At 47.4% G+C, this 16,733-nt stretch overlaps 1 protein-coding gene across 3 annotated transcripts in view; it reads right to left on the bottom strand.

The window, feature by feature from the left end:
* The window catches only part of LOC143974657 (ceramide synthase 2-like), a 236,647-nt gene that overhangs the window by 208,209 nt on the left and 11,705 nt on the right, over nt 1–16,733 (bottom strand). Inside the window, exon 2 of one of the 3 annotated variants that reach the window (XM_077476266.1) lies at nt 14,876–14,911. The exons of the other annotated variants lie outside the window; for them this stretch is intronic. The gene's annotated coding sequence lies outside the window, so the exon portion shown is untranslated. The remainder of the gene's footprint in view (nt 1–14,875; nt 14,912–16,733) is intronic. 3 annotated transcript variants of the gene reach the window in all.

Below are 16,733 nucleotides of genomic sequence, written 5' to 3'. Positions count from 1 at the left end.
CCTCGTCGCTGCCTCCGCTCACAGTGGCAAGGACGCGGCTCGCGGAGACTTATATAGGGACATCACCGGATGATGTCCCCGCCCATTATGATGTCACAGTCCCAGCATCCTCTAACACCCTTGTGTGTTGTGTTTTTTTTTTCCTTTTTTTTTACAGGTGAATGGGTAGGGGTACATTGTACCCCATACTCATTCACATAGGGTGGGAGGCCGGTATCCGGGGGCCCCCTTATTAAAGGGGGCTCCCGGATTCCGATAAGCCCCCCGCCCGCAGACCCCGACAACCAACGGCCAGGGTTGTCGGGAAGAGGCCCTTGTCCTCATCAACATGGGGACAAGGTGCTTTGGGGTGGGGGGGCCATGCAGCTCCCCTTCCCCAAGGCACCCCCCCATGTTGAGGGCACGCGGCCTGGTACGGCTCAGGAGGGGGGGGGGGGCGCTCGCTCGTCCCCACCCCCTTTCCTGGCCAGCCGGGTAGCGTGCTCAGATAAGGGTCTGGTATGGATCTGGGGGGACCCCCACGCCGTTTTTTCAGCGTAGGGGGTTCCCCTTAGAATCCATACCAGACCTAAGGGCCTGGTATGCTCTCGGAGGGGGAACCCACCCCAAATTTTTTTCATAAATTTGGCGTGGAGTTCCCATGCAGAGCTCATTCTCTGATTGGCCACGGGAAAAGTCTCCTGGCCTGGGGCGACTTAAAGTCGTGTTGTAAGTCGCTCCAGGTCATGTCTAAGTCGCGTTCAAGTCGTCTCCAAGTTGCCTCACAAAGTCACCCTGGAAGACCTGTCACCCTGTGTGAACCGGCTCTAAGGTTTATTAGTCATCCTGTTGACATTATCATATTTTATAGTGGGGATAGCACAAAGGAACCAACATGTTGCAATGCTGTGTGAGGCTTACATGTCTCTTTATGTCGCAATATATCTATCTATAGTGTCTGTGTCTCATACTGGTTTCGCTTTCCAGTCTGTTGTTTTAAATTTGGCTTCACAGACAGAATACTTTTTTTCACACCAGTGAGTCCAACTTGCATATATTTTTAAAGCTTTCTGGACATCCAACCGGGAGTTCTACCCCATAGGCAATAACAGTTTTCTGTCAAGCTACTATATACACTGGCCTCCCCATATTCCAATAAAGAGCGGGTGACGCATCAGGAAGGGGCTTTGCACACAGACATTTGCAGGCGCAAGGGAGCTCTTGCATGAAACCCCTAGCATTTACCCCACACCTTGGGAACAGCAGCTGGCGTGTACAGCCAACAACAGAAGCACGTTGCTGTACGTGTTTGTACTTGTTTAAATGCTGATACTCTTTTGCATCAGTGTTTACCGGCGTATATGTGAATGACAAACATCAGTATGCATGTAGCCCTAAAAGAACAGTATGGGATTTGTTTTATTTTCATGAATCATACTTACCTACAGTATTTCACAAAAGTGAGTACACCCCTTTGGATTTTTTGAAAATATTTTATTATATATCTTTTCATGTGACAACACTGCAGAAATGACACGTTGCTACAATGTAAAGTAGTGAGTCTACAGCTTGTATGACAGTGTAAATTTACTGTCACCCCCAAAATAATTCAACACACAGCCATTAATGTCTAAACCACTGGCAACAAAAGTGAGTACACCCCTCAGTGAAAATGTCCAAATTGGGCCCAAAGTGTCAATATTTTGTGTGGCCACCAATATTTTCCAGCACTGCCTTAACCCTCTTGGGCATGGAGTTCACCAGAACTTCACAGGTTGTCACTGGAGTCCTCTTCTACTCCTCCATAATGACATCACAGAGCTGGTGGGTGTTAGAGACCTTGCGCTCCTCCACCTTTCCCTTTGAGATTGCCCCACAGATGCTCAATAGGGTTTAGGTCTGGAGACATGTTTTACCCTCAGGTTCTTTAGCGAGGCAGTGGTCATCTTGGAGGTGTGTTTGGGGTCGTTATCATGTTGGAATACTGCCCTGCGGCCCAGTCTCCAAAGGAGGAGATCATGCTCTGCTTCAGTATGTCACAGTACATGTTGGCATTCATGGTTCCCTCAATGAACTGTAGCTCCCCAGTGCCGGCAGCACTCATGCAGTCCAAGACCATGACACTCCCACCACCATGCTTGACTGTAGGCAAGTCGCACTTGTCTTTGTACTCCTCACCTGGTTGCCGCCACACAAGCTTGACACCATCTGAACCAAATAACTTTATCTTGGTCACATCAGACCACAGGACATGGTTCCAGTAATCCATGTCCTCAGTCTGTTTGTCTTCAGTAAACTGTTTGCGGGCTTTCTTGTGCATCATCTTTAGAAGAGGCTTCCTTCTGGGACGTGCAGGCCAATTTGATGCAGTGTGTGGTGTATGGTCTGAGCACTGACAGGCTGACCCCCCACCCCTTCAGCCTCTGCAGCAATGATGGCAGCAGTCATACATCTATTTCCCAAAGACAACCTCTGGATATGACGCTGACTACGTGCACTCAACTTCTTTGGTCGACCATGGCAAGGCGTGTTCTGAGCAGAACCTGTCCTGTTAAATCACTGTATGGTCTTGGCCACCGTGCTGCAGCTCAGTTTCAGGGTCTTGGCAATCTTCTTATAGTCTAGGCTATCTTTATGTGGAGCAATGTTTCTTTTTTTCAGATCCTCAGAGAGTTCTTTGCCATGAGGTGCCATGTTGAAGTTCCAGTGACCAGAGTGAGAGCGATAACACCAAATTTAACACACCTGGTCTCCATTCACACCTGAGACCTTGTAACACTAACGACTCACTTGACCCAGGGAAAATGGCTAATTGGGCCCAATTTGGACATTTTCATTTAGGGGTGTACTCACTTTTGTTGCCAGCATTTTAGACATGAATGTCTGTGTGTTTTGATTTATTTTGAAGGGGCAGCAAATTTACACTGGTATACAAGCTGTAGACTCAATACTTTACATTGTAGCAAAGTGTAATTTCTTCAGTGTTGTCACATGAAAAGATATAATAAAATATTTACAAAACATATGAGGGATGTACTAACTTTTGTGAAATACTGTAGGTGGATGCGGCATCTGTCCCCTCCGGCTCTAAAACTGAGAACCAAGCAATCAAACACTGCTGATCGCTCGGTTCTCAGAGATCCCTGAGCAGAGAGCTGGTGTCAGTCACCAGTTCTCTGCTCTGTCCCCCTATTCTCACTGGATCACTGGGCTGTGAAGAGGGAGGGAGCGGCCAGCCAGGGGAGGTGACGCTTGCAGAGCAGCCTTGTGTGTCAAGCCAGGGACCGAGCAGGCCAGTGTGGGTGAAGCTTAAGAGGTATCTAGAGTGCCAAGCTAGGGACCCAACAGAGAAGCGGGGGTGACGCTTGAGGAAGATACCACCGTGAATATTGGAGGAGCTCAAGGGATTCAGTGTCAGTGAATCAGTGGGTCTAGTGAGAGACCGGGAGCTCAATGTGCTGAAGAACTACAAGGAGCGATTGTAGTGAAAGTGAAGGAACTGTTAAGCATTGTGTTTGGAACTGTTAAAGACTGTTGCCATAGGAGACAACATTCCTACACATGCAGATGTGGCTTCTTGCTGAATGCCTTTCTCTGCATGGCTGTCCTCCTTTTGAAGTCTCAGAATCTGCCAATTAATCTTGCAACTACCTTGGGGTGTCCTGGCCCAAACCCTCTCTCCCCCAAAAAGCTTTGCTAAGAGAAAAAAAACGTTCTTTTGCATCCAAGAAGTGTCTGGTGCCCAATAACTTTATCAACTATACACCCACCATGCTTTACAACCCACTACAGACAGAAGGATGTCAGCTATCCCTGGCCCAGGAGGTTCTCATTAGATAAGAGGAGGCCTGGGACCTTGCTACACAACATTTTCTTGTTGCTGACCATCTGTTTTTGGTGCTGCCTTTTGTTTGGAGCATGCCGCTGCATAATTTGTAAGAACAAAAGAACAAACTACAAAAACAGTGTGCTCCGAAACAAATTCACACAATACATGTTGTATTACTCTTGTTAACTGTATCCCATAAACTGAAAAAATAAAAGTTATGAACAAACAGGTTAGGCCTGTCTTCTGTGATGCCAAATTATCTTGACAAGTGCCAAGGTTTACACAAAGGTATCACCTGATGGTTGACATTACTAATTCTTGTAGGAAACATTTGCCTTTTTTCTTGTCCGCATTAGTCTGTTCTCGCTCCCGCTACTGGCCAATTTCTATCAAACTCTCAGATGCAAAAATCGGCCAGTGGCAGAACAGGCCCACATGCAGAGGCAGAGGCATGCATCAACCCTCAAATGATACAGTGGAGTTAAAATTGGCCAATTTTTATCTTTAACCCCCTCCATGAAAACACACGCTGCTGCTAAATGTACCAAAAAAATACCCTAAACCACCCAAAAGAATAGGGTGCTGCTTCTCTATAAGCCAAGCTTATCCATAAAAAAAAAAATAATACATTTTACAGCCAAATTTTGCAATTTTATCACCCTTTAAAGAAGTGTTCCAGCCTGGGCCCCAAATATTGTACTTGCTGACTTTTATTCTATGGACACTTACCAGTCCAGGGAGCCCGCCATGTCAGCACCCCAGCCGTTTTTTGATTTGGCTGTTGGGTACTGCTACCGCCATCTTCACTATGGGAAACCCATGGCCAGTTCCCCATTGCGCATGTGCGAAGTTGCATGCGCAATGGGGAAGAGGATTTTGTGACCAATTATGTCATATGCGTTTGCTGCGGGAGCTCCAGGAGAATAATCCAGGTGTTTTTCGGAAATAATCTCCAGATGATAGAACCCTGCTTTCACCAACTCTTGGCATTGTTGACCCCCTATATTAAGAAGCAGGACACATGCATGAGGCTTTTATGTTATTTTTTAATTAAATAATGATTTGATTTGGTATATTTTCTATATTTTTGGATGCATAGAATGCACTTTTTGGTTAAGTTCCATTGGCAGATAGCATGTCTAATTTTATTTGTTTCCTTTTTTTAATGCGAAATAACAAAATTGTTATACTTGGCTATGTGTTTTACTTCCAATGACAGTTTGGCAGTAGGCAGTTACCGTATATACTCGAGTATAGGCCGACCCGAATATAAGCCGAGGCCCCCAATTTACCCCCAAAAAAACTGGCAAACTTATTGACTCGTGTATAAGCCGAGGGTGAGACATGCCTGTCCATCCCTGTGTGTGTGTCCGTCCATCCCTGTGTGTCCGTCCATCCCTGTGTGTCCGTCCATCCCTGTGTGTCCGTCCATCCCTGTGTGTCCGTCCATCCATCCCTGTGTGTGTGTGTGTCCATCCATCCATCCATCCCTGTGTGTGTGTGTCTCCATCCATCCATCCATCCATCCCTGTGTGTGTGTGTCTCCATCCATCCATCCATCCATCCCTGTGTGTGTCTCCATCCATGTGTGTGTGTGTGTGTGTGTGTGTGTGTGTGTGTGTGTGTGTGTGTGTGTGTGTGTGTGTGTGTGTGTGTGTGTGTGTGTGTGTGTGTGTGTGTGTCCAGCCTACCTTTGTCCCGAGCCTCCGTCCCGTGCCTTGCCTCCTTGCCTCCGTCCCGTGCCTTGCCTCCTTGCCTCCGTCCCGTGCCTTGCCTCCTTGCATCCGTCCCGTGTCGTGCCTTGCCTTGCCCCCTGTCCCGTCCCGTCCCGTGCCGTGCCGTCCCGTGCCCTCTTCGTCGGCGGCCATTGTAAAGTTCAAAAGCTGCGCCGCCGCCTTCGCCTGTGATAGGCGGAACACTGAATTTCCCAGCAGCCTGTGTTCCGCCTATCACAGACGTCGTATCATCCTCGTCCGTAGTACGAGGATGATACGATGTCCGTGATAGGCGGAACACAGGCTGCTGGGAAATTCAGTGTTCCGCCTATCACAGGCGAAGGCGGAGCCGGAGGCGCGGCTTTTGAATAGAATGGCCGCTGTCTGTCTGCTCGACACGCTGATCGAGCGGGCAGACAGCGATGACTCGAGTATAAGCCGAGGGGGGCACTTTCAGCCTCAAAAAAGAGGCTGAAAATCTCGGCTTATACTCGAGTATATACGGCATTTTATAAAATACAATGTAAAATTGACAAGAGACACCAACATAGTTGTATCTTTGATCTTAAAAACTACGGGATAATGGTGTTGTGGTAACTTGCCCAAAAAAATAAAAAAAAATAATAAAAAGCATAATCATATTATTCTTGATATCACTAGAAAAAAAAGCCTTTGAAAATTTGTTTGCAATAACTCCATCAGTATCACCAGCAAAGCAACTTCATTATTATCCCATTAAAGAAGAAGAGAACGTGCTCTGCATTTCGAGATTTCATAATTTTCCACGTCACAAATGTTAATTCTCCATTACAAGCGCTAGTTTACAAGACCGACTGCTTCTGGCTCGTCCTTGCTTCTGAGCATGCGTGTTTGTACTTTTGGACTTTTGTCCGACGGACTTGTGTACACACACTCGGAAAATCTGACAACAGACATTTGTCTGCGGAAAATTTCAAAGCCTGCCATTCAACATTTGTCAACGGAAAATCCGACAACAATTGTCCGATGGAGCGTACAAATGGTCGGATTTTCCGCCAACAGCCTGTCATCACACAAATCCGATTGTGTGTACGAGGCTTTAGAATGAAATCAATTGATCCCTAACAATGGACCAAGGTAACTTCAGGAAGCAACCCTGCCTAAACACCAAGGTGCTACATCTGTGATTTTTGGTATGTGTGTGTGTGGTTGTGTGAGTGGCGACCTGTGAGCTGAATGTGACTGACAACGTTGTCCACTCTTTTTAAACCCATTTTTTTAATTGGTGTTTGGCAGGAAGGGCCATTGTGCCTGCCAATGTTTTGTGAATTTTTTCTGCATATAATAAAGTTGACACTATTTGACACACACCATTGTCGGGTTCTCCATATGCAACTCTAGCCCTGTGGGGGGGGGGGGGGGGTGCAGTGAAAGTGAGTATTAGTGGGTTGGGGAGGTTGGCCCTGATATTTACTGGCAGTTGTAAAAAAAAAATCACACATTTTTACAAACTGTCAGTAAATTTACTGGCAGTTGGCAACCCTGCTTAAGAAACGCCATGACATTTCCCTAAATAGGCAAAGTGACAGGGTCTCTTTAGTGTAAACAGAATTTATAAAAAAAGAAAAAGAAAATAAATGTGAATTTGTTACCCTGAGGCACCTTTCATACTGATATGGTTTTTATACATCAGCATGTGAAACTGTGGCATAAAATCAAACAATGACAGTAAATGTGTAAGGATATATAGGATATTTTCAATGCATTCCATAATTTCCAGCGCTGTCAATGGAATGTACTACCAATGGCACAGAATCTGTAGATATATTTAAATGCGGCCAGAAACCAACAATCCCGAGAATTATATTGCCACATATGCAGACGGGACCAGGCTATCCAGCTGGGTTGTCATTTGAACACTGCAAGTATTATTTAATACTTAATTATTAAAACTACTTAAAATAGCTTATCCAGGAGGTCCGTGAATCATGCCGATCAGAGATTAACATGTTGCGGACTAACCTACATCATCTTTCTACCAGGGTTTCCTCATTGGAGGACCAAACTTGAGATTTCCCAAATACACTCCCAACTTGCCTCACAAGCAAACACCCTCCAGGATTTCCAGCGCCACCTTGAGGACTTGGATAATAGGGGCAGGCGCAACAACATTAGGGTCCGAGGCCTCCCAGAAGCAACCCAGGATGAAGACCTGCCCATTACTCTTCAAGCTATTTTCAACAATATCCTGGGCCACCCAGAACACCAAGAGGTCAAGCTTGATCGAGCCTACCATGCCCTCAGACCCCGGGGGACAGGGGCTAGGCCACGAGATGTGATATGCAGAGTCCATAACTACACTCTTAAGGAAGAAATCACGAGAAAAGCCCGCAACATGCGCTCTAGCGACTTTGACGGCGCCTCAATTCAACTCTTTCCGGATCTGTCATGGCTTACGCTCCAGCAAAGATAGTCTCTACAACCTCTTTTGTCACTACTAAGGGAACATGACTCCCGGTACCATTGGGGCTTTCCCTTTAGCCTCAGGGAAAAAAAAGATGGGAGATCCACGACGCTCAGATTTCCGGAAGAACTCCAGTCTTTTTGCAGAGACTTGGACATTCCTGTTCCACCTACTCCTGGCTGGGAACCCCTCCCAGTCCCACCGCCACGTCCAGTCCCCTGGACCCAAGTGGCAGGCAGAAAACGTCCAGGATCCCGCCCATCTGGTGTCTCTCTGCCCTCCCACGGGCACCGTGCCTAGGCTCTTGAAGTGAGCACTGCCTTATCTGACGGTCCATGAACTGGACTACCCTACAGCTCCTCCAAACTGGGTCATTAGATGAACTGTAATTAGATTTATAAGTCAGGGGCTCCCTTGTGGTGGCGCTCCTCTTGGGGGGGGCGCCAGACCAAGGGGCTTGCATACGCTACTAGTAAATACACCCTATCCTTGCCAAACGCGGTCTAACCCAGCCCATGGTTATCAATTCCTGGTCCCTGGTGCAACCCATATCAAGTTAGTATGTTGGAGGTCCCCCCTCCCGGCGCCCCTCCGGGGGGGGGGGGGGGGTGGGTTCAGGGGACTTGACTATGCACTGCTTTGAGGCCCTAGGCCCCTAGCTCCAATTGCCTCCCTGTGAGAAGTTACCCTGTCGATGTGTTGAAATGTTCATAGGTTATAATTATGGTTACTATGGTTACTACTATAACGATAAAAAGAACCATAAGTGGGGCGGTGAGTGGGGTAATATTTATAGCCTTCAGTGCTGGTCGGGTGCAACCTTCAGCAACATAGATAGGCAGGCCGGGGAGCATCGCATCTCTCCCTCGGTCATGTATCCCACCCCCCTCGGGACTCTCCGACTGACTCCCTACTTGGTAATTTTGCTAAGTATAACAACTCCTGGCGGGCGTATCCATAATGCCCCCGCCGGAGGGAGCCCCTCTGGGGAGTTCCACGACGCCACCAATTACAGGTGGGTTAAACTGTGAAATAGTATCAATAATCAATCTTGTGTTGCTCAAGTGTGAGCCTAATATTTGGTTTACTGTCTTTGTCTTTCTTCCCTTCTTAGTGTTTAGGCTCCCTTTTCCTTTCTCTACTTCTTCTCTAACCTTCCTGGATGCCCCCCGCCCATGAGGGGAAGATCTTGACCGGTTAGCCCCGACCCCCTGCACCGAGCCCACCCGGGTATGGCAGTGGATGGAATCCCTGATCCCCTGGAACATGATGGGCGGAATAGGTAAGCAAAATTTTCTTGTATCTCAGTACCCACCATGATTGAAATACTGTTGTTAAACGTGAAGGGCTTGAACTCCAACATCAAATGCAGTCTAGCCCTCCGTGAATTTAAACTCTCCAGGGCAGACATTATTTTTATTCAGGAGACCCACCTTACTAAGTCGGGCACCTTGACGTTCGCCCACAAACACTATCCCCAAACCTACCTCACCTCTAACCCACGCAAACGGGCTGGTGTAGCAATCCTTTTTAACTAGTTGCTGACTGCTGGCTGTCAAATGACGACCAGGCGGCACACCTATTGTGGCGGGAGGCCGTCATATGACATCCTCCCATTTAAACAGGGAATGCGCGCGATCGTGCACGCGCATCCCTGTTCCTTCGGTGGTGGCGTGTCACAGAGACACCGCTCGCCACCGAGGGGGGTGAACAGCCATTGGGCATGGCTGTTTACCACATGATCAGCCATGATGAAGTCACGGCCAATCACAGATGGTTACACCCCCACTGTGCATGGCGCGTGCACGTCGGTGGCAGCATGTTCCCGGGAACACTGCTCGTCACCGACGCTGGTAAACAGCCATTGGCTGCCTGTTTTCCCAATGTAAACAAACCGCGGTAACGAGATGTTACCGGGTTCTTCTCCTCACACACACAAGTACCTGTCACAGTCCAACAGAGTATCTGAGTACCTGTCACAGTCCATCAGAGTACCCGAGTACCTGTCACAGCCCATCAGAGTACCCGTCACAGTCCATCCGAGTACCCGTGTACCCGTCACAGTCCATCAGAGTACCCGAGTACCTGTCACAGCCCATCAAAGTACCCGAGTACCTGTCACAGCCCATCAGAGTACCCGTCACAGTCCATCCGAGTACCCGTGTACCCGTCACAGTCCATCAGAGTACCCGAGTACCTGTCACAGCCCATCTGAGTACCCGAGTACCTGTCACAGCCCATCAGAGTACCCGATTACCTATCACAGCCCATCTGAGTACCCGAGTACCTGTCACAGCCCATCAGAGTACCCGAGTACCTGTCACAGCCCATCCGAGTACCCGAGTACCTGTCACAACCCATCAGAGTACCCGAGTACCTGTCACAGTTCATCTGAGTACCCGAGTACCTGTCCCAATCCATCTGAGTACCCGAGTACCTGTCCCAGTCTATCTGAGTACCCGGGTACCTGTCCCAGTCCATCTGAGTACCTGAGTACCTGTCCCAGTCCATCTGAGTGCCCGAGTACCTGTCCCAGTTCATCTGAGTACCTGAATACCTGTCACAGTTCATCTGAGTACCCGAGTACCTGTCACAGTCCATATGAGTACCTATCACCGCCCCTTCAGAGTACCCAAATACCAGTCACCAGGCCATCAGAGAACCTGTCACCAGGCCATCAGAGTACCCGAGTACCTGTCACCAGGCCATCAGAGTACCCGAGTACCTGTCACCAGGCCATCAGAGTACTCAATTACTTGTCACCAGGCCATCAGACTACTCAAGTACCTGTCACCAGCCCATCAGAGAACCCAAGTACCTGTCACCAGGCCATCAGAATACCCAAGTACCTGTCACCAGGCCATCAGAGTACTCAAGTATTTGTCACCAGGCCATCAGAGTACTCAAGTACCTGTCACCAGCCCATCAGAGTACCAGAGTACTTATCTGCAGCCCATCAGAGTACCCGAGTGCCTATTTGCAGCCCATGCCTCATAGAATATATGTTGGGGTGTTTGCTTTCCAAAATGGGGTAATTTTGTGGGTAATTCCATTGTCCTGGTGCTCCAGGACCTTCAAAAGTGTGATGGGTAGGAATGAAATGAGATGTGTCGTTTATGCTCCTAGAACGCCTGAAGGTACTACTTCAATATTCGGCTTCTGTATGGGGCCAGGCTGTGTAAAAGTCCTACACATGTGGTATCGCCATACTCGGGAGGAGTAGCAGAATGTGTTTTGGGGTGTAATTTTTGCTATATCTAGTTGCTGACCGTCGGCCGTCAAATGACGGCCAGGCGGCGCACCTATTGTGGCGGGAGGCCGTCATATGATGGCCTCCCGTTTAAACAGGGAATGTGCGCAATCGTGCGCGCGCACCCTTGTTTCTTTGGTGGCGGCATGTCACGGAGACACCGCTTGCCACCGAAGGGGGTGAACAGCCATTGGTTATGGCTGTTTACCACGTGACTTCATCACGGCCGATCACAGATGGTCACACCCCGACTGTGCACGGCGCATGCGCACGATCGTGAGCGTGCTGCGCGTGAACGTCAGTGGCGGTGTGTTCCCCGGGAACACTGCTCGTCACCGATGCTGGTAAACAGCCATTGGCTGGCTGTTTACCCACGTGATCGGCTTTCACAGCCGATCACTAAAATGTAAACAAACCGCGGTAACGAGATGTTACCGGGTTCTCCTCCTCACACACCGATCGTGTGCGAGGAGGAGATTGTGGTAACATCTCGTTACCGCCTACAGTACACATCAAGCACACTGATTGCCCCCCCCCCCAATAAAGAGGACCTGTCACCACCCCTCATAGTACCTGTCAATCACAGTCCATCAGAGTACCTGTCACAGTCCATCAGAGTATTTGAGTACCTGTCACAGCCCATCAGAGTACCCGAGTACCTGTCACAGCCCATCAGAGTACCTGTCAGCCCATCAGAGTACCCGAGTACCTGTCACAGCCCATCAGAGTACCCGAGTACCTGTCCCAGTCCATCTGAGTACCTGAGTACCTGTCACAGTTCATCTGAGTACCCGAGCACCTGTCACGGCCCATCAGAGTACCCGAGCACCTGTCACGGCCCATCAGAGTACCCGAGTACCTGTCACGGCACATCAGAGTACCCAAGTACCTGTCACGGCACATCAGAGTACCCGAGTAGCTGTCACGGTCCATCAGGGTACCCGAGTACCTGTCACAGTCCATCAGGGTACCCGAGTACCTGTCATGGTCAATCAGAGTACCCGAGTACCTGTCACAGTCCATCAGAGTACCCGAGTACCTGTCACGGTCCATCAGGGTACTCGAGTACCTGTCACAGTCCATCATGGTACCCGAGTATCTGTCACGGTCCATCAGAGTACCCAAGTACCTGTCACAGCCCATCAAAGTACCCGAGTACCTGTCACAGCCCATCAAAGTACCCGAGCACCTGTCACGGTTCATCCGAGTACCCGAGTAGCTGTCACAGCCCATCAAAGTACCCGAGTACCTGTCACGGTTCATCCGAGTACCCGAGTACCTGTCACAGCCCATCTGAGTACCCGAGTACCTGTCACAGCCCATCTGAGTACCCGAGTACCTGTCCCAGTCCATCTGAGTACCCGAGTACCTGTCCCAGTCCATCTGAGTACCCGAGTACCTGTCACAGTTCATCTGAGTACCCGAGTACCTTTCACAGTTCATCTGAGTACCCGAGTACCTTTCACAGTTCATCTGAGTACCGTACCTGTCACAGTTCATCTGAGTACCCGAGTACCTGTCACAGTCCATGTGAGTACCTGTCACCGCCCTTCAGAGTACCCAAATACCAGTCACCAAGCCATCAGAGTACCAGTCACCAGGCCATCAGAGTGCCCGAGTACCTGTCACCAGGCCATCAGAGTACCAGAGTACCTGTCACCAGGCCATCAGAGTACCCGAGTACCTGTCACCAGGCCATCAGAATACCCGAGTACCTGTCACCAGGCCATCAGAGTACCCAAGTACCTGCCACCAAGCCATCAGAGTAACCGAGTACCTGTCACCAGGCCATTAGAGTACCAGAGTACCTATCATCAGCCCATCAGAGTACCCGAGTACATATTTGCAGCCCATGTCTCATAGAATATACGTTGGGGTGTTTGCTTTCCAAAATGGGGTCATTTTGTGGGTAATTTCACTGTCCTGGTGGTCCAGGACCTTCAAAAGTGTGATGGGTAGGAATGAAATGAGATGTGTCATTTATGCTCCTAGAATGCCTGAACGTACTACTTCAATGTTCGGCCTCTCTATTTCACCACGCTGTGTAAAAGTCCTACACATGTGGTATCGCCATACTCGGGAAGAGTAGCAGAATGTATTTTGGGGTGTAATTTTTGCACATACATGCTATGTGTTAGAAATATCTTATAAATTGACAATTTTGTGTAAAAAAAAATGCGTTTTAATTTTTTTCCACATATTCCAAAAACTTCTGGAAAAAAATTTACCGTTCAAAAGACTCATTATGCCTCACAGATTATACGTTGGGGTGTTTGCTTTCCAAAATGGGGTCATTTTATGGGAAATTCCATTGTCCTGGTACTCCAGGGCCTTCAAAAATGTAATAGGTGGTTGAGAAATGAGATGCGTCATTTTTGCTCGTAGAACGTCTGAAGGTACTGCATCAATGTTGGTGCTCTGTATGTGGCCAGGCTGTGTAAAAGTCTCACACATGTGGTATCGCCATACTCGGGAAGAGTAGCAGAATGTAATTTGTTGTATGCATATGCTGTGTGTGAGAAATAACCTGATAATATGACAATTTTGTAAAAAAAATAATAATAAAAAAAATCTTCATTTTGCAAAGAATTGTGGGAAAAAATTACAACTTAAAAAAACTCACCATGCTACTTACTTAATACCTTGGAATGTCTACTTTGTAAAAAGGGGTCATTTGGGGGGTATTTGTACTTTCCTGACTTGTTAGTGTTTCAAGAAATGAGATACACCTGATGTACTGAAGGCTTGATCAGATGTGATCAATTTTCAGCGACTGGCACCATAGTTTGTAGACTCTATACCTTTCACAAAGACCAAATAATATACACTAATGTGGGTTATTTTTACCAAAGATAGGTAACAGTATAAGTTTTGGCCAAAATTTATGAAGTAAAATTACTAATTAGCAAAAATGTATGACAGAAACAAAGAAAAATGCATTTTTTTCACAAAATTTACGTTTTATTTTATTTCTAGCACAAACAATAAAAAACCCACTAGTGATTAAATACCACTAAAAGAAAGCTCTATTTGTGTGGAAAAAAGGACGCAAGTTTCATATGAGTACAGTGTTGGTAATTGTCATTCAAACTGTGAGAGCACTGAAAGCTGAAAATTGGTCTGGTCAGGAAGGGGGTGTAAATGCACTGTATTGATGTGGATATACATGCTATGTGTTATAAGAAATATCTTATAAATTGACAACTTTGTTTAAAAAGAAAATGCGTTTTCATTTTTTTCCACATTTTCCAAAAACTTCTGGAAAAAAATGAATCGTTCAAAAGACTCATTATGCCTCACAGATTATACATTGGAGTGTTAGCTTTCCAAAATGGGGTCATTTTATGGGCAATTCCATTGTCCTGGTACTCCAGGGCCTTCAAAAGTGTAATAGGTGGCTGTGAAATGAGATGTGCCATTTTTGCTCGTAGAACGTCTGAAAGTGCCACTTCAATGTTGGTGCTCTGTATGTGGACATGCTGTGTAAAAGTCTCACACATGTGGTATCGCCATACTCGGGAAGAGTTGTATACATATGCTGTGTGTGAAAAATAACCTGATAATATGACAATTTTGTAAAAAAAAAAAAATAATAATAAAAAAAAAATCTTTATTTTGCAAAGAATTTGGGGAAAAAATTACAACTTAAAAAAACTCACCATGCTACTTGATGAGTTTACTTCCTCTTTCATTCCCTGCAAAGATAAAGCATAATGGACTACTATGCATCTCACCCTTCCTCACCAAAGTGTACAAACGGCTCCCTACAATCACACCCATCTAAAGTCACTCAACTTTTTCATGATTATTACACCACCCTATATAACGATCCGAGCGTTCCACACAATCCCTCTCCACCTGCATTAGCCCAAGCTATTGACGCTTATTTAGCAGATTCCGACCTCCCAGCACTCTCATCTAATGCCCTAGCCAGCCTTAACTCCCCTATCTCGGAGGAGGAGGTGGCAGACACAATCAAATCCCTCCTGAACAACAAAGGCCCGGGACCAGACGGCCTGCCATACCTCTACTACAAAACCTTTATGCAGAATCTTCTCCCCCAGATTACTTCATTGTTTAATTCCTTCATGCTTAATACACCCATCCCGAGGGATATGCAAACTTTTTTAACAATGATCCCCAAACCAGGGAAGGACCATACACTGTGCTCTAACTATAGGCCGATCGCTCTCCTGAATTCAGAGCTAAAACATTTTACTAAGCTACTGGCTAATAGACTAAATAATTTCATGCCTTCATTAAGGACCAAGTGGGGTTTATCCCCGATCAACAAGCGGGGGACAACACCAGGAGAGTGGTCGACCTTGTGGAGGTGGCGAACAGGAACAAGATGGAGGAGCTGCTCCTTAGCTTAGATGCAGAAAAGGCCTTTGATAGGCTGGGCTGGCCCTTCCTGTTCACCACCCTCCAGAGGGCGGGAGTGGAGGGTCCTTTTCTCTGAGCCATTTCTCACTTGTATTCATCTCCTTCGACCCTAGTAAGGACCCAATTTGCCTTCTCTCCTACACAACCCATAACTAATGGGACTCGACAGGGTTGTCCCCTATCCTCCCTTCTCTATGCCCTGTGCATTGAACCCCTTGCTGCCCATATAAGACAGAACCCAAACATCCATGCCATCCTGGTCCGTACGAAGGACTTTAAGATATCCTTGTTTGCGGATGATGTCCTATTAACCCTGACCAGGCCACAAATCTCCCTGCCAAACCTACACGTAGAATTGGAAATATATAGTACCCTCTCAGGCTATAAAATCAATAGCTCCATGACTGAAGCCCTTCCTCTTAACATGGCCCTGCAGACACTATCAGCCCTCTCCCACTCATTTAACTACACATGGAAGTAATCCTCTCTGAAATACTTAGGGGTACACCTTACACCTACCTTTGAGACATTATACAAGGCCAACTTTCCTCAGCTATTCACTGATATTAGGGCCTTCCTCACCAAATGGAAAACCTTAAAATTGTCCCTCTTTGGCCGCTTAGCGACCATTAAGATAGCGATCCTCCCTAGACTCCTTTATCTCTATGAGACACTTCCCATCCCAATCCCAACAGCGCACCTCAGGACACTTCAGGGGGATCTAATAAAGTTCTTTTGGAATTACAAGAGGCATCGGATCGCAAGATTCATACTATAAGCCCCCCGGAACCAAGGGGGACTTGCCTTCCCCAACATAACCAAATATTATTTGGCAGCCCAACTACGCCCTATTGCATCTTGGTGCACACTCCACGTCTATAATCACTGGACTCAGATCGAAAAGCTGTGGCTGGCTCCAACCCATCCTAACTCCATGCTATGGAGTACAGATGTTAGCCTCACTGGGTCCCAACTGTTGGGGCCAATGGCGCTTGTTCGTACATTGTGGCGACGTGCCAAAACGGTATACCGGCTAACTTCCGCAGCACCCTTGGCCACCTCCTTTTTGTTTACCCCCAACGTTCCAGACAGCTTGACATCACAGATGTCCGAACACTGGATTAATAGGGC

Source organism: Lithobates pipiens, unplaced genomic scaffold (assembly GCF_037356315.1).
Source record: "Lithobates pipiens isolate NorthernLeopardFrog02 unplaced genomic scaffold, aLitPip1_a1.2 Scaffold_13, whole genome shotgun sequence".
In the NCBI taxonomy this organism is placed as follows: Eukaryota; Metazoa; Chordata; class Amphibia; order Anura; family Ranidae; genus Lithobates; species Lithobates pipiens.
This window is presented reverse-complemented; position numbering and strand designations above follow the sequence as displayed.